Source organism: Tachypleus tridentatus, chromosome 7, assembly GCF_004210375.1.
Source record: "Tachypleus tridentatus isolate NWPU-2018 chromosome 7, ASM421037v1, whole genome shotgun sequence".
Lineage (NCBI taxonomy): Eukaryota > Metazoa > Arthropoda > Merostomata > Xiphosura > Limulidae > Tachypleus > Tachypleus tridentatus.
Genome location: NC_134831.1, coordinates 192,779,081 through 192,797,948, shown reverse-complemented (window position 1 = coordinate 192,797,948; position 18,868 = coordinate 192,779,081). Strand labels below are relative to the sequence as shown.

General features: G+C 34.8%; 1 protein-coding gene across 2 annotated transcripts in view; it reads right to left on the bottom strand.

The window, feature by feature from the left end:
- Positions 1-18,868, bottom strand: part of LOC143257580 (vang-like protein 2) — a 46,794-nt gene that overhangs the window by 9,179 nt on the left and 18,747 nt on the right. The window lies entirely within an intron of this gene.

The following is an 18,868-nucleotide window of genomic DNA, read 5'->3' as shown; positions in this document are numbered from 1 at the left end:
TACCATGAACCATGATAATGGTTCATAACAGGCATTACCCAGGAATTTGATCAAAATTCAAATAGAACGTTGAGAATAAGGAAAATAAGCGATTTCATGATTGTAGAGAAATCGCTATATTTCCCAATTTTTCAATAATATTATTGTTTCTAAAACCTACAGCAAAAGTATCTGGGGATTTTACACTAAAATCTAGACAGATATATACCATATGGAAAGTTGCAAATGCCCATGACCAATTTAAAAGTTGATTATTTTCCAATGAATGTTGATTTATGTGGTTATAAATACATAATACATGCAATGTTGTTCTCAGCAGCTTCTATTGTGCTCGACGCGTGCTTATAGTAAAATTTACCTCAGGCATAAAGCCATCTCGTTCAGTAAATAATTCCTTAAAACACACTCAGCTTTATTTTAAAAGCTGTTTTAGATGTACAAATACGTATATGTAAACGTTGATATACTAATAGGTTCACACGTTACTCTGAGAACGAGTTAGAAACTTCTGTAATACTGTTTGTAGATTCATACATTACATAGAAAATGGGTTAGATGTGACCGTAACACTGTTTGGTAATAACGATACATTAGAGATTTGATTTCTATTTTGGTTTTGAGTAAGTGTTAATCAAACCTCCAATGTATCGTTATTTATTCTATTTTGGTTTTGAGTAAGTGTTGATCAAATCTCTAATGTATCGTTATTTATTCTATTTTGGTTTTGAGTAAGTGTTGATCAAACCTCTAATGTATCGTTATTTATTCTATTTTGGTTTTGAGTAAGTGTTGATCAAACCTCCAATGTATCCTTATTTATTCTATTTTGGTTTTGAGTAAGTATTGAATTATGAATTGACACTTTTAAACTCGCCATGACCTAACAAGAAAACATAGAACCTTAACTACTTTGTTAAATCAAAGTACATATCTCTCAAAAGTGGTAATTACAGTTAAGCGCAGTTTTTCTCGATATGATACAACATTAACGAAGATCTCTTTCTCTATATATCTTGTTTAAGGTTATTAGGAGAACTTACAGTTCAATGTATCGTCTTCTCTTCTACGTACTTAACGGTGAAAACTGTACGACAATATAACATAACTATAAATTTTAGCATGACAGTTTTATTTTCCTAACAGGGTGGATGGCCTTTAGAACGTGTTCCTTCAGATGTTATGGATGCAGGTAATTTAAGGAAAAGTTTGATAAATATTTGAAAGATAAATAGATCCAAAGCTAAGCGTGATTAAAGCCACTTTTCATCAAAACATAACATCAACTGTATACATTTACTTATCATAAGAGACGTATACTCTATAGTATTATTATAATTTTCTGAGATCAAGAAATGAAAGATGTGACTAGGCTTGTATTAAAATTACGCCTGTAACGTACACTTAATGCCGAATTCCTATGTCGGTCACTGATGCACTTCAGTTTTGATAGAGGGTTTGCGATAGAGGTCACAATTACAGATAATGAGGTGAGGTTTAAGTGTTTTATTTTTCTGTAAAATTTAGTGGATGTGACGACATAGGTTGACCAAAAGGGCTCTTGTTATCCTTAAACTATATACATAAACGTTTCCACCACATAGTGGGTCTTACTGCATTTTAATTTACGCTCACTGGATAAACTTAAAACTTGTTTATCCAAAGGGCACTAAGAGGTTAGAAAAATACCAGGCTTTAAGATGATAGTATAATTCAAAACGCAGGCCTGATGCGTAAAGAATTTTGTTACTTGTCACCAGACAATTCTACTCTCAGAAAAGGGATCAGAAATTGGGAAAGATAAAACTTGATCACAGTCCTGACTATTAGGATAACGTTAGATCAAAGTTCTGAGCATTAGAATATCGTTAGATTACTGTCCTGAGTATTAGGATAAGATAAGACAAGAGTTAAGAAGCAGGGAAAGATAACGTTTGATCACAGTCCTGAATATTAGGATAACTTTGATTACAACCCTAAGTATTAGGATAACATTAAACAGCACTAAAATGAAGAAGGGTCAATATATTTACGCCTGTAGGTATTTGTTATTTTTTACCTCAATAACGCACTATATGCCACACAGCTAAACAGCCAGGCCTTAGGATCAGGGCTATCCTTTTGAGAATAGTGGGACTCCATATTTTTATAACGCATCCACAGCTGAACATACGGAACGACATCATACTGTAGATTTGAATATTAGACTTTCCAACCAACAACCTAGCTTGCCAAACCTATACAGTATATGTAAACGTTGATATACTAATAGGTTCACACGTTACTCTGAGAACGAGTTAGAAACTTCTGTAATACTGTTTGTAGATTCATACATTACATAGAAAATGGGTTAGATGTGACCGTAACACAGTTTGGTAAAATCACATGTTACTATGACAACGGGTTAGACACTACTGTAACATCGTTCGTATCTTCACACATCGTTACTCTGACAAAGAGTTAGATTCAACCATAAGATTATTTGTATGTATGTTCATTATTAACCTCCCGTTACTCCTTCTATAAGGCTGAATACTTTAGCTACTTCAATACATTAACAATTATTAACCTCCCGTTACTCCTTCTATAAGGCTGAATACTTCAATACATTAACAATTATTAACCTCCCGTTACTCCTTCTATAAGGCTGAATAATTCAATACATTAACAATTATTAACCTCCCGTTACTCCTTTACAACTGAGTACTTTTGCTGTTTCAGTGTTTACAATTTTAATCTCACGTTACTCTTTATTAGCTGAGTGTTCTGTCTGCTTCATTTTGAGCTGCATATACAAGATTGGCTATTTTTCCATCAAATAAAAATATACCATCAGTAAAATACAAAATAACAAAACCAACAAAAACAGATGTCGATAGAAATACTTCAGTGTGCATATAAATCATCCACACACGAAATAATAAGAAATATCGGCTAACGTTTTCTAATTGAAACTGTTCGCTTTTCATATATTCACGTAAAGCTACTCAAAGGCTATCTGCGCTGGTGATCCCTAAGTATGAACTGATAGACTAGAGGGAAGGCAGCTGGTCAACAGTACCTAAAACCTATCCCTTGGCTACTTGTCTAACCAAATAGTGGAATTTTACTGTTACCCTTACAATGTACCCACGACCCCAAAGTGCGGAACCAGATTTTGTTATGAAAATGGTCCTGCGGATTAACTATCCGGCACGTTAACTACTGAGCCATGCTCGGTCTTGTACTGGAACATACAAAATAATTATCGATTATTAAGTGTTTTTGTAAACAGAGCGTTAAACGGTGGTTTCTCACGTATTTTGACTCAATCTTATACCCATTGTACAGGTCGTTGTCTTTGTCACCAACAAGTTTCACACGATATAATTCGAGATAAAAACTGTTATTTTTAAGATAACTCTTCTATTGATATTTGAGCCTCGTTAGAATAGGAAGGAAATTGCGTTTTCTGCATATTATCTGTATACAATTATGACCTACTTGTGTAGAAATGGTACAAACATATTCCGTCATCTGCAGCCAGCTGGCTGGTGTAACACCTCAAATGGTCAGAATAATTGGTGCAACCATTGTGTCGATCGTACAAGTTCTGGTGTTCACTCAGTTACTAATGTTATCAATTTGGTAGATGGAAGAAAAATGTAATCCATAAACAGAGAATGATAAATAGTCACGTGTGTAGTTGAGAACTGATACAGTCCGCGATATAGTTGAGTGAAAGAATCAGATAACTTAATCTACATAAGGGATTAATTAGTGTGCTAATCCTTGGTTTGCCTGAAACAACAACGGGTTCTTTATTCAAATATGGAGAAAACACGTTGATAACAGAAAAACCCTCGTGACGCAAAACACCTGGCTTAACTACTTCACTACTCAGAAACATTTCGAGAATCCCGAGCATGTGCTTTGTTTCTTTCTAATATTATAAGAACCTGAACCTATGCATTAACGGTTAATAAACATTAATTGTACGGATAGTCAATGAAGTTATTCAGTTGTACGACTTTGAAGGGGGGACTTTAGCTGAATCATTATAATGTCATGAAATATATTTTAAACTAAAGCGTAGATTTGTTTGTTATTAAGTACAAAGTTACACAATGAGGCTATCTGTGCTATCCCTACAATGGATGTCGGAATCCGGTTTTAGAATTATGTCTTCGGTTATGGTCCACTGGGGGAGAGGTCTAAATTTTGGGTGTGGAACATGTACACACATACCACAGAATTGTAACGTTATTGTCATGGAAGTAAGCACAAACAAATTCTGAAGTATGGAACGGCAGCTTGGTGAGTAAATAACCGTGTTTGAATAACGTTGACGACCTTGCCTGGAGACATAACGTTTTTTTGCTCATTCTGCATGAGCTGTTTCAATAATTTATCATTTTAAGTATTGAAATAGTGTTTTATATTTTGACTTTACTGCATTTTTCCACTGTTCATATTGCAGTTAAAGCAGAGAGAATACACGAAGCAATTTATGTTTAGTGGTGGTTTTCTGAAGCTAGAATCGTAAAAAGGACATATTTATGTGCTCCTCTATATATTAAGTTTCAGGTGTTTCCCCAAAATATACTTGTCAAAATATGGAAAGAAAGTCATTAGCATTTTAAAAACGAATTTAGCGTTCTGTTGTCATATTCATACGTTTTATTTCAGAACTTATAAGGCTTAACAGGCATTGTATATTACATTTACTTTCAACCTGAACATCTTCAGGTTCAAGCTTAGATGCCCTTTATTTAAAAGATATGCAGAGAGTGAGGACAGCCTATAACACCATTTGTCTTAACCTTATAGAAAAATGACTGCCACGATTATCGTGCTCCATAGTCGAAAGTACAAAACTGTGTAGTAGCATATCACGAGTCGAGCCTTGGAGCTTTAGAGTCGCAGATCGACTACGCCTACCATAGAATTTTGTAATTACCAAAAACGTCTAATACTTGTGACTTTTCATGGACTATGATGAAAACTAAAAGAGCCCATTAAATAATAGGTGAATATATATGTATATAAATACATTGCAGTAGATTTTAAATCCATAGAAACGCAATAATATCAAAGTTATATTGGTGCCCGTATGACTGAAGAGGACATGTGAAATGTCGAAACTAGCATCTATATAAATTTGGTATTGTTCCGTTAGAGTGGATTACACTCTATTACACAACACGCATTAAAAATAAAAACGGCAATACTCAACATGTCATTTACGTTCAATTTTTACGTCTAAACTAGGAAATTGAATTATGAATTATTTCTAGGTAATTTGTATATAAAAGGGGAGGAAGTATGTAGATTAAATAGATTAACTCCATTCGTGACATTCCACTGATTTGTGTTTCGTACGACTTTGAGTACGTACGGCAGTCCGATGGTTACTCAGCAACAGGATTAAATAAACGAGTCTTCGCACGTCGGTGGCTACGAGGAGTGACTGTGTTCTTAACGTTTTAAACGAAAACCCACTTGGTTACAGTATTTCTGGAAATACTGGCCGATTATATTCAAAATTAACCAAATGTATATCAAACTAATTAAACTATATTCCAAGCTAACCAACCATATACTAAACGAACCGACTGTATACTAAACTGATTGTATTTGAAAGTAACCAACTGTATACCAAACTAAACGGTTGAATTCCAAGCTGACCAATTTCATACCAAACTGAATGTATTCCAAAGTTATCAACTCATACCAAAATAACCAATTAGATGCCAAAGAAAACGACTGTATCAAAATACCCCACTATATTACAAAATAACCGCTACATAGTAAAGTAAACAACTGTACCAAAATAACTGACCATATTCCAAACTAGTTGTGACCATAAACAACCGGAATTCCCGTCACACCAAACATGCTCGCCCCTTTTAGCCGTAGGGTCGTTATAATGTTACGGTCAATCCCACTATACGTTGGTAAAAAAGTAGCCCAAGAGTTGCCGGTGGGTGGTGATGACTAGCTGTCTTCTCTTTAGTCTTACATTGCTAAATTAGGGACGGCTAGCGCAGATCGCCTTCGTGTAGCTTTGCGCGAAATTCGAAACAATCCAACCCATAAACAAACAATTGTATACCAAATTAACCCATTGTAACCCAAAATAACCTCAAACTATCCAGCTCTAATCTAAAATAACCGACTGTATCCCAAACTAATCAGTTTTATCACAAAATAACCGATTGTATCCCAATATAACTGACTGTATTCCACACAAACCGTCTGTATAACCAAAGTAAACGACTCCATTACAAAATAACCGACTGTATCCCAAACTAACCAGTTTTATCTCAAAATAACCAACTGTATTTCCAAACTAATAAAAAACATAACAAAATAATCGTCTGTATTCCAAGCTAACTAGTTGTATCCCAAACTAACCGAATGTATTCCAAACTCATGAGATACTGTTTATCTAAAAACTGAAAATACTTTTAAAGTAATGAAATCGAGAATAATTAGTTCGTTTTATTTTCCTTTTTTAAACATACGATTTTCATTTGCATATTTTCTTTTTATAATCAACCTAAAAGCTCGTGAGAGGAGTGCATTTTAAGTATGTGTTTTGATTTTTTTTTAAATGCAAAGCTACAAGAGGGCCATCTGTTCTAGCCATCTCTAATTTAGCAGTGATTTGTTTGTTTTTTGAAGTTTATGCAAAGCTACACGAAGGCTATCTGCACTAGCCATTCCTACTTTAGCAGTGTAAGACTAGAGAGAAGACAGCTAATCATCACCACCCACCGTCAACTCTTGGGCTATTCTTTTACCAACGAATAGTGGGATTAATTCATCAAGTAATAACGCCCCCATGGCTGACAAGACGGACTTGTTTGGTGGAACGGGGATTTAAACCTGCAACCATCATTTTAAGAATGCTACAGAAATTACAAAAGAACAGCATCTGTTAAACGAGCCCATAGTTATCCTACTATTGTTAATACAGTTAACAGGAATCGCGAAATGTTCGAAACATTTTTATTCTGAATTAATAATGTACATATTAAAAATCCTGGGCACGAAAAACCAACTCTCTAAGTGTCGCGCAAAATTTTGAAATATTATGTCCCAGAAGACGTTGATTGGCAGAAATAAACTAATTTACTCTACTATTCCGAATCTTTTTCCAGATTCGAAATCCATAAAGTATGAAAAGGGTTACAGCTGTACATAACAGTAATGGTTTTAGAGGTTTCAGCGTTTCTATCTTCTCCAGAATCAATATCATACACCCTGATTTCTTCTAATCTAATATGATTTTGATCTATCAGGTACTTGTCTTTCTGATTATTCTTCTTTCAACATCATTTTTTCACTTCCAATTTATATGATTTCCTTTATTCAAGCATGAATCCAAAGGTAAACAGAGTCTACAAACACCAGTCATTTTACATATTTTATTTATGACTATATATATTTTTTCATTTAGATGAAAAAGCTTTTTCAGATTGTATTATTGGATTACGATTACGTAGTATGGAATTTCTGATCCGTTTTTCGACTATGGATTTACAATATATACAATATCAAATTAAAAGGAGTTTCACCGCCTGCAACAACGTCTAGAACGATATTTAACAAAGAATGTTTTAACCAAAACCAACAGATGGTCACTTGACCTGGTTTCGTCAGTGAGCTTTAACGATCTATCTTCAAATGACCGCCTCGAGGTTACAGCATGTGGTTGCTGGGTGTGGTACCATATCATTTGGGCATCCCGAGAACTAGCCCATCGTTATAGGTCACTGCCCTTCGAGACAGTATCATAAGATCTTAGATATTAATACTTACACCCATATACACTAGCTAGCAGCAGTTAATCTGCCAAAATATAATCTGCACGATACAAGTTTCCACCGTGCATAATATTTGTATTCAAAGCTCATGATGTTCAGATATATCAATAAAAAAACAAAAAAAAAACACACACACTTAAGAAAGGTACAGTCTAATGGGCATTTAAAGAAAAATGTGGGAGTTTAAAGCCATCAACTTGCAGTGACGAATACTCATAATAGCTTTAAGAACCGACAGAAAATGTTTTTCATTACTATTACGTATATGCTGACTATCTGTGGCTACAAGCTGGTATCTTTTATCAAAAGAGTAACTTATTGGTATAGACGTGATGTAAAAGTACATAGCTGTTGTTGTTTCTTCTGTCCTTTAAGATCAAGAAAATGTCGAATAAGAGGTTGATACTGAATAAAATATATCTTTGCATGTAAAATAACAATGAGCCGATTCCATAGGCATCCGCAAACATTTTTCCAGAAAGGGGTAACGTTTTCAGGAGGGAGAGCGCAAAGCTGTGTGAACTTGTGAACTGAATAAAAAAATAATATACATATACTGAATGTATAAAGAAAGAATTATTTCTTATTTTCAAGGGGAGAAAGTGCTTTCCTACCTCGTTTTACCCCGTGGACGCCTATGTGTCTAACAACTGATTTTTCTATCTAGTTTCTAAATATATTCATGAAATTAAAGCCTACTATTATAATATTTATTATTTTAAACACTTTGGATTATGTTAAAAAGCCCGTCTCCCTCAGTGACACAGCGGAATGTCTGCGGACTCACCACGATAGAAACCGGGTTTCGATACCCGTGGCAGCAGAGCACAAACAGCTAATCGTATAGATTTGTGCTTAACTTCGAAATATGTTGAAGAGTACCTTGTTTATTTGAGAAAAAAATATATATATTACTTATATTTTGTTGTGATGTTTTCTTTTGACATTTTCCCTTCATATTTAATACCCTAATGGAATATTTTATTATCATAAATCGCATTCCTTAAGTTTTGTTAAGCACACATACGATGTCTCTTCTCATCGATAACGGACCTCTCTCCTCTTAGCCTGGTTTCGATACCCCTGGATATATATATATATATAACGTTAAAAGTTATATGAGCCACCAGATAGCGCGTTCGTCTTCGAATTTCGCGAATGGTTTTGAAAAATCCGCATTGCATGTAATTCTCACCAAAGGCTGCAGTTGTGTAATTAGATATTAAATACACGTAGTTTTATTTAAAAGGTTAAAAGGAGGCCTGGCATGATCAAGTAGGGCGCTTCAGTAGAACGAGTTCGAATCCCAGTCCTACCAAACATACTCGCCCTTTCAGCCGTGGGGACGTTATAATGCGAGGGTTAATCCAACTACTCGAATTGGCGGTGGGTGGTGATGATTAGCTGCCTTCCCTCTAGTATTTCACTGCTAAATTAGGAGCGGCTAGCGTAAATAGCTCTCGTGTTGCATGGCACGAAATTTAAACTAAGCTTTACAACTATATTTCTATTTTTATGTCGTTATCTTACAATAGTCGTGACTTTATACAAAAGTGCAATCTTTAATCATTTGTCGATCAAAAGACTTTTATCAAATTATGAAAATAACTGGAAATATTGCATAATTTAATTTAAAGTATAAGAGTTTATTCAAGCCAGATGTGGCCTACTAGTTGGCCTTTGTGCTCTGCACTTTCAGTTATTAAAGATTATAAAAGTGAGAGTCATTTCTGTTTTATCGCTCCAAGAACCCGACAAACTCCTAGTGGGGCAAGTATTATTGAGCTCCTCAGATTAAGGAGGCTATACGTGAATCCTGTATTACAAATTCAATATCACCTATAAAATTTTCAGAATCAGACAATGTAAAAACTTCTTTTGAGCCGCAGCAAACCGACTCATAGAATGGTTTAGAGATTATTTCCGTTTTATTGTTTTCAAGTAAATCCGTTTAGGGCCCGGCATGGCCAAGTGTGTTAAGACGTTCGACTCGTAATCCGAGGATCGCGGGTTCGAATCCCGGTTGCACCAAACATGCTCATCCTTTCAGTCGTGGGGGCGTTATAAGTGACGGTCAAGCCCACTATTCGTTGGTAAAAGAATAGCCCAAGATTTTGCGGTGGGTGGTGATGACTAGCTGACTTCCCTCTAGTCTTACACTACTAAATTAGGGACGGCTAGCACAAATAGCCCTCGAGTAGCTTTGCGCGAAATTCAAAAAACAAACAATCGTTAATTTAAAAAAAAAAAGTAGCCTTAGAGTTAGCAGTAAGTGGTGATAATTATCTCCCTTTCCTCTAGTCTTCCACCGATAAGTTATGGTTGGCTAGCCGAGATAGCCCTTGTGTAGCTTTGCGCGAAATTCGAAACACATCGAACCCTTCAAACTGAGAGACGGCTAGTGAAGACAAATCTCAAGTAATTTTGCTTGAAACTCCACAAAACAGAAAAATTACTGAAGATTATTTAATTCACTGATTTTGTTACCCATCAGTTAAATTCCCCAATTCTTAATAGAAAAATGACTAAATCAGTGTGTAGTGAGATCATTAGTGATTGTCGATAAACGAAACTTATGTTAACAGCACAAGTGAGTTTTTGTTTATTAGCTCTTTCTCTTTATTAACGAAACATCTAATTCAAAATTGGTAGTTAGTTGGGCACGCGGTCTTGGTATATACATAATTCCTATGTTAAGTGAATTCAAATCAAGTGGATCTGCGGGCTATTTACGACACGTTGTAACCAAGAACGTAATTGCTTGTAGATCTACAGAAATAAAAGCAAAACAAGGTAACAACCATTAATTGTTGAGCAGGTTGTGGTACGTTAAACACGAATCAAAATATTGAAAAGTTTTCAAATTCGAGTACTACGACGTTTTTTATTAAGTACAAAGTAAGTTACTTGTAAGTGAGAACGAAATAAGCGTTGCGAAACTTTTAATTTTACATGAAAACGGGCTTTAAGTATTGCAGCAGTTCAATGTGTTCATACTGTGGCATGCTGACAAGTGTTAGTAAGTTAAGTCTTTTTCTGTGTTGGTAGAGCACATAGCTTGTGTGCGGGATACTTCGGGTTCGAATCCTGCAAGCGAGTGATGTAAGATTTGAAATTACCATAACAAAAACTAGTGTGGGATTGTACTACGATCCTGAAATAAAACCCACAAAATGGTTTTGTGTGGGAAAGTGGGATAATGTGGTTAAACACGTGCCTTACTAGCAGGAGCTATTGAGTTAGTCCTCTAATTCGAATTGCAGAGAACTCGCCTTGTGTTAGAGTAATCTTCAGTTTGAATTAAAGACGGTGAAAGATAGAACGAAATTACCACCTAAACTTTCAACACCAGTACCTAATGTCGGCGATCTTATAACCAAAACTTGCTTAGTATCGGCATTCATTTCGGACATAATAATATTTTAATTTAAAAGCAACATTCGTGGTAATTCTTCATTAATAAACCTGGTAATTTTAGATTAATACATGTATTAACGACCTCGTAATAAACTTTACATTCAATGATCCATATAACTTGCCTATCCAAACCATTTCAGGCTTTACTCAAATGAAATTGTCCTTTTTCATTGAAAGTATGCAAGTGAAACGATACAAGAGTTTGACTTAACATAATTACTTTTTAAAAATCAAATAACACAATTAATGAATCTTGTAATAACCTATGGCTGCACAGAGGGCGGCAATTATTATAATATTATTTGACTAGTATTAAAGTCCGTCAGAAATGACTAGAATAAAAATGCATCTATTCTTCACTTATTTATCAGTCTCGAAGTAATTCGTTGTTTGCCACATTTATGGTAAAATCTGTGCATAAAAATGAAATGTTACCGTAAATAAAAGTATGTATACACTGTGAGAGACTTGAATAGCACTTAGCACTTTTGAACTATTTTGCTGTATTCTACATTATTCAAATTTCACTTTTTTTTCATCAATTTAACAAATATTCTAATATCAAACAGTTGTTTGTATTAACTCTGAGGAAGCCGCAAAGACGAAACGTTGGTTAAAATAAAAGTGCTTTTATTTCATTTTTTTCATTCTTTCTAAACTTTTTTACTAAAATGTATTGTAAGTCAGGAAGTAGAAAACACTGAGCGGACATTCCGGCACCAATTTTTAATTTTTCTAGCTGTACAAAGTAAAAGATATTTGATAGTAGGAAACGTTTATTTTAACTCCAAGTAGGTACATGTGCTAAAATCGCAAAATAATATCTATTAATCAACATTTATTCATCACTTAACTTTTTAAACAATGAATTTCTAACGTTACAAATATTAGGCCTATTTGTAGTCTAATTTAAGCATATAGCCTAACACAGTTAAGGCTTAACTGAAACACTACTTGTTAAATTTTGTTTTACTTTTGGCTACAATTCAGTGTCATAAAATTTCTGAATTAAACTATTTTTCGTAAGCACCACAGATTTCCTAAGAACAATCAGTTGAAATTTGTGTTGCTAAGCGATGATGTATATTGTTTAGCATCACCAAAAGCAAGAGCGTAGAAGTGTTCTCGACAGAGTGACAAAGGGGACAAGCTTTTTCACTGTGTTTACATTTGACTCAATAATACACAAAAATGACACTTTTACTGATTTGGCATATTTGAAAAACTGCGTATTGATTTTATAGATAAAGATTGAAAGTGGTAGTGTTCACTATCACAACTTTCCTCGAGTATTAAAAAAAAAGAAATTACATCACGTACGAGGTCATGCAAACCAATGTCACAATTCTTAATCCATATCGTTGTTTCATTATGACTAAAAATGTCTGAAATAATACTTCTTTGCTTAACTGAATTGTGATAAATTATGAACGCTACTTAGACACTACCCAGTGATTAGGGCACTCGAATCGCAATTTGCGAATCGTGGGTTCGAATTCCTTTCACTAAACATGCTTGTTCTTTCAGCCATGGGGGCGTCATAATGTCACGGTCAATCCTACTATTAGTTGATAAGGAGTAGCCTTCGATTTTGCGGTAGATGAGGTTAAACAGCTGCCCTCCCTCTAGACTATTGCTGCTATGTTAGGGACAGTAAGCGCAGATAACATCGATTTACTTTACGCGAAATTCCAAACAAACCAAAATTAATATTGATTCTTCTAGTTATCTCAAGGCTATACGGGTCATACTGGACATTTCGATTAATGGAAGACCGGATATAAAACACTAAGTAAATTATTGTAAATTCCATTTCAATTTTAAAAGCTATTGTATTCTTTTTTTTTCGCATAAAGAAGAATCAACTACATTTTATTATTTCGTTTCGTGAATTACACCTGCCTGCTGTACAGGTTTTATAGCGCGACACTAATAACAGAATGAAGGAAAAGAAAATTGTCGTTTATCTTTCCATCATAAACACCCCTCATGTTTCATCTTTATGTTAAACGCATTAGAGAAACGAAACGTACTGTCTTGTTATACTGATGAGTAGGTTGGATATGTTAATTGCCGAAAACATAAGTAAATAAATCGTGTGATTTTACTCTTGCTGTGAAGCAATTCTTAGTTTCAACACATTGTTGCAAGCCTCGCCAACGAAAACCAACAAAAATCTAGACATTATAACCTCTTTTCATTAGTGTCAGACGGGCCCAGATTGCATTTAGGAAAGTAACAGTGACTGTTTTTTCTCGTATCATCGTAGGAAAATTAGATATTCATGATGGCCAGATCCAGACATCACAGATCATGTTGATACCGTACCAGCATGATCTGAGCCGTGAACACAGATCACAGCTTTATAGGATGAATCATATGTTAGTCAGCCATTTACACGCTACACACTTGAAGAAGCTCAAGCACACACGCACACACATTCATAGCAGAGGTGGCAAATGGAATGCTACTCTTTCTTCTAAAGCCGCCTTTTCGTGTTCAAGAAGACAGTATTGAATATTAATCATGTTTAGTTTTATGATACAATCAATTAGTGATTTCTTTTTGGGTCACCCTGTAGCTGCCGTTAGGACTCTTAATATAATGGGTATTTCTAACGATTTACATGCCTTAATTCAAGATCACGTTTCGAATACCAAATACACTGAAATATAAAGCAGCCAATTTTCCAAGCTTGTGCACTCTAAATGCCACACCAAAGCAGAATAGTTGAAAATCATCCCATGAGAAAAGCTAGAGAACATATTTAAGGGGGGATTCTAAATAATTCTAAATGGACTAATATTACCACTACAACTGTATATTAGTAATTATATGTTATTCAGTTATTTCAAAATGAAAAAGTAGAACAACCTTCGAGGAGATTTGGTAGTCCAAATGGCTGCTTCCAGCACAGCATTGAAATTCAAATTTTCAATTCCCTATGGTGTAGTCAGTAGTAACTACAGAATAAGTTCGTTCACATCTTTCTACGATAACCAGTTAGAGTAAACTTGATTTCTAATATTTTATATTAATAATAAAATCATAGATTAGGATAAGGCAAATAACTTGACTGAGCAATTTAATTTTATATGTTTATAAGGTATACGCTCAAAACCATCTTTGTCACTTAATTTTATTTTCGCCAATTGCTGTTGGTTACCTATCGAACTCGCAAGTTTAAGGTAATAAAAAGATAGTCTGAAACAATAATCTAAAGATAAGAACATTTTCATTAGCAAATTTGGTAAAGTTAATTTTAAAAGACCCAGCATGGCCTGGTGGTTAGGGCACTCGACTCGTATTGTGAGAGTCGCAGGTTCGAATCCCCGTCACACCAAACGTGCGCGCCCTTTCAACCATGGGAGCATTATTATGTGACAGTCAATCTCATTATTTGTTGATAAAAGAGTAGCCCAAGAGTTGGCGATGGGTGGTGATGATTATCTGCATTCCCTCTAGTCTTACACTGCAAAATGAGAAACGGCTAGCGCAGATAGTCCTCGTGTAGCTTTGCGTCAAATTCAAAATACAAACAATAATTTTAATGTTTTAACATTTTTATAAAACCCTTTTATGAAATGAATGTTTATCTATTTTAAAACTATATTAATTATAATCCTCCAATATGCGGATAAGATTGAAGAGGAACGAATCTTGTTCGTATTCTTCACACTTTCCTTGAGAATTTAAATGTCATTCCGCAAACCAGTTTATAATATATTACAAATGAACACAAGTTGAGAGAAAATTCCAAATGATAAATAAGTAATGAATCATGTGCGATATATACCAAGCTGTAAATTGGTTTGCTGTCGTCGCTTCATTTAATAAAAATGCAGCGCGTACCGAAGAACAGTGAAAGGTTTTTTTGAAAACACGAGTTTTTCTAGTAGGAACTGAAAACGAAAGCTGTTAACCATTAATATTTGCCACACAGCTAACAACCTTCTACTAAGTTCTATTTGTTCTTTAAAGTGTTCAGAGGAACAGCGAACCGTGACTGCTGGTAGGAAAGTTTGAAGGAAATTCAAGGCCATATATCTCACACGGGAAAAACATACAAAGAAGAGGATTAGTGAAGCAACAACTGGAGAGGGAAAAACATACAGACAATGGAATCGATGAGGCAACAATTGGGGGTAGAAAAACGTACAGATAATAAGATTAGTGAGGGAACAACTGGGGCAAAAATCTTAAAAGATATCGGCATAGTTGAAAAGTACAATTCTTGAATTTCGCTTCGCCAGCTAATGAAACACGTGAAAGTAAAATAAAAAGATTTGTTTGTTATAAAACAAAGTCGCATTGGATATTATCTTCTATGGCCTCCGCCGAATTTTAGCATTGTAAATTTGCAGACCTCCCACTTGGTCCACCGCGGAACAAAATAAGATGATAAACACTTTGGTAATCTTAGCTTTTCTATTTTCAAAATATTCTAAAGAAAAAATAAACTGAAACTATTAAACCCTCCCACGTATTCAAAATTGAAATTCCTAAGGCTTGGACCGTTCTTTGTAATTGATTTTTTTTCTAAAGTAAATTAAACTTTAAGACCTATCAAGGTTAATAGACAAAAGTCTCAGCTAGTAATTATCAGATCGTAAATACTGGTTGTCAATACAAAAAGTGACACAACACTATAAATGCTACTAGATTTTTTCCTTTTTAATAACTCGTTTATTAGATTCGAAGAAACTAGGATTTCACATGAATAAGAAGTTCGAAAGAAAATAAAGATTACACCAATATACTTAAAAATCAGATATCACAAACATCAGCTGAAACGGCGGTAAAAGGATCGAGAATTCTGGAGGTGGATAAGTTTAAAGTAACAAACCAATCAAATGGTTACATTATCTGAACAACAAATTCCCTTGTAGAAAACAAAATTCGTTTTGTGTTACTTGTTTTAAACAATGATAAATAATCGACAAAAAGGAAAAATGTATATATATTTAAACTTTAGTGGATACATATCGATGGAAACGATTTCAAAAGTTTTTGAATAATACGTTTAGTCACGACAATAGCACTGACCAACTATTTCAAGAAAGGTTCATATTTAGATACGCAATAAAAACAAACAAGTGTTTTAATATTTCAATATCTAAATCAAAGCTGAAACCCGTCAGTATGAGTCAACGTTATTTATTACAAACAATGTATAATCCGATAAACAACGAAAACTGAATACAATATTAAATGCGAAGTTTGAGAAATTCAAACTACTTGCAACATACTTTGAGAAAAGGCTCAGAAACCATGTTTTCTTCACCTACGATAGCTGTTTAGGTACGAGACGATATCGTGACCAGCCATCTTTTCTGATACAAGTTACTCGGAAAGTAGTGCAGTGAGAAAAGAGCTACGAAACCTCGGTTATGTTCACGTGACTGACCCTTTTTTGTGGCTCATTTTTACTCATTAAGAGTTTAATTCTTTGTATAGCTTGGTGGTTGGGACACTTGATTCGCAATCTACAGGTAGCGAGGTCCAATCCCCGAACATACTCGCCCTTGGAGTCATTAGTTGGTACAAGAGTAGCCCAACAGTTGGCGATGTTGACTAGTTGTCTTCCCTCTAAACTATCATTGTAAGTTAGTGAGGGTTAGCGCAGGTATCTTCTTGTAGTTCTGAGTTACATTCAAAACAAACCAATATACTTGTACTCATGAGGCACGTGTGCCACAAGAAAACCTCATCTGCAAACGAGTGAATCAGGTTAACACACCACCCAAAAACATAATTAAAATTTACGAACAGTATATAGGGCCGGTAATCAAGTGTGTCTGCTTGGTATGGATTAACGTAACGCAAATCAAAACCAAACTACAATCAATATTACACTCGGTCCTCACTAGTGATGTAAAGTCTTACACAAAACAAGTTCGCATTTCTTGCATAACTGCAAAAATAAACAACACTCCACACAGACTTCTAAACAGATAATTCAATTAATTCCGGAAAATGTCCGTAAAAGTGAATTATCACGCTCACTTGATCGCTATATCATACATAAAAGAAACATGCCTAAATACATCTTAGTCCTAAATATACATCATAAGTATATCAATCAACCACCTACTGTTATACTTACTTAACACCTGTTTGGTATAGATGTCGTGTATTAAAAAGGGGTATTTATGTCATATACGTACTAGACATATTACAGATTGAATAAACACTGGATTGATTATATGGGACTGTTTGTGATATGCAAGACTGTTGACATAACGAATGAAACAAAATGTACACCAGGGCAGATGCTAAGCGTTGAACATACATGGCCATGGTGCTGATAGATGTATTGTAATTACGCTGGTAACTTTACATGAAATTAACACCTTCACCTGTTGAATGTTCAGCAGTTAACAGCATTAGCCTGACCATCCTAGATCTCTATAAAGAGAGAGTTATAAGGGTTTTAATCCCCCATAGGTTTGGTGGTTAGAGCACTGATCTTCAATCTGCGGGTTACGAGTTTCAGTCCTCTTACCAAACATGCTCGCTACATATGGGTTATAATGTGACAGGTAATCCTACTATTCGTTGGTAAGTAGTTGCCCAATAACACTGCACAACAAAGTTTCTGCTTCTTGAACACTGTTGGGTGTTCCTTATAGATTTTTAGCTGCTGATCACGAAAATCACACCCAAATTTGCCCATCACATACCGTTTCATCGAAATCTTCAGTTTTGCTACAATGGAAAAACGATATCAGGATAACTGGATCCGTCAATGCTTGCTGACTACTGTTGGACACTGCAACGTGATGCACCGGACATTGAATACAAACGAAAATTAGGAGCAAAACACTTTTAATTATGTTGAAGTTAATAGCGTATTAGAAACATAAACGCAATTAAATACGTTATTGCTGGTAAACAGTTAACTGTCTATTTCTCAGAGTTCCTACGTGATGAAGCAAAACCAAAACTATATTTCTGCATACCCACCAGGTACCTCTCACAATCAACAAAAACTTTTCAGGAAGCAAAACTTTTCAAGAAAATTGTTGTGCAGTGTAATTGGTAGAGGGTGATATTTACTAGCTGCGTTCCCTGCAGATAGCCTTAGTGTAGCTTAGCGTGAAATTTAGGAAACAAAAAATTTCATACAACTGTTTTGGTGTACAATGAATGTCTAAGGTGCGCCTTTAAAGTTGTGTGTGCCTGCATATCGCTACAGTGAACAATCGCTCGAACTGTTAATTACTTCACTTATAAGTTAAATTTTGGTTATGTACTTATGTTTTCCATACTTTTTGAACTATACCTGTACACACATTTTCTGTTGAACATCATAAACAAGAATCCAGATACGGTTTTACTGCCAATATGGTGCTGACAGGGATCGTTTACTTCCAGGTACCAAAAATGTATAATTACCCTTTATAATACGAAAGATGCTTGACATTTTCTCGGAACATTTCAATAAGCGAGTGTTCGTGGACATATAGTTGTAATGGTGAATCCAAACAGCAGTTTAACATCTGTCAAATTAAGAATTAAGCCACACTTAAAACATGGTTACCTATGAGGTGTCTACTAAGTATGGAGTAACTTATATCAAGGTATATTTAGAACTGGTATAACAGTAATTCAATTAAGGTTCTAACTTGGTAGTTCAGTTA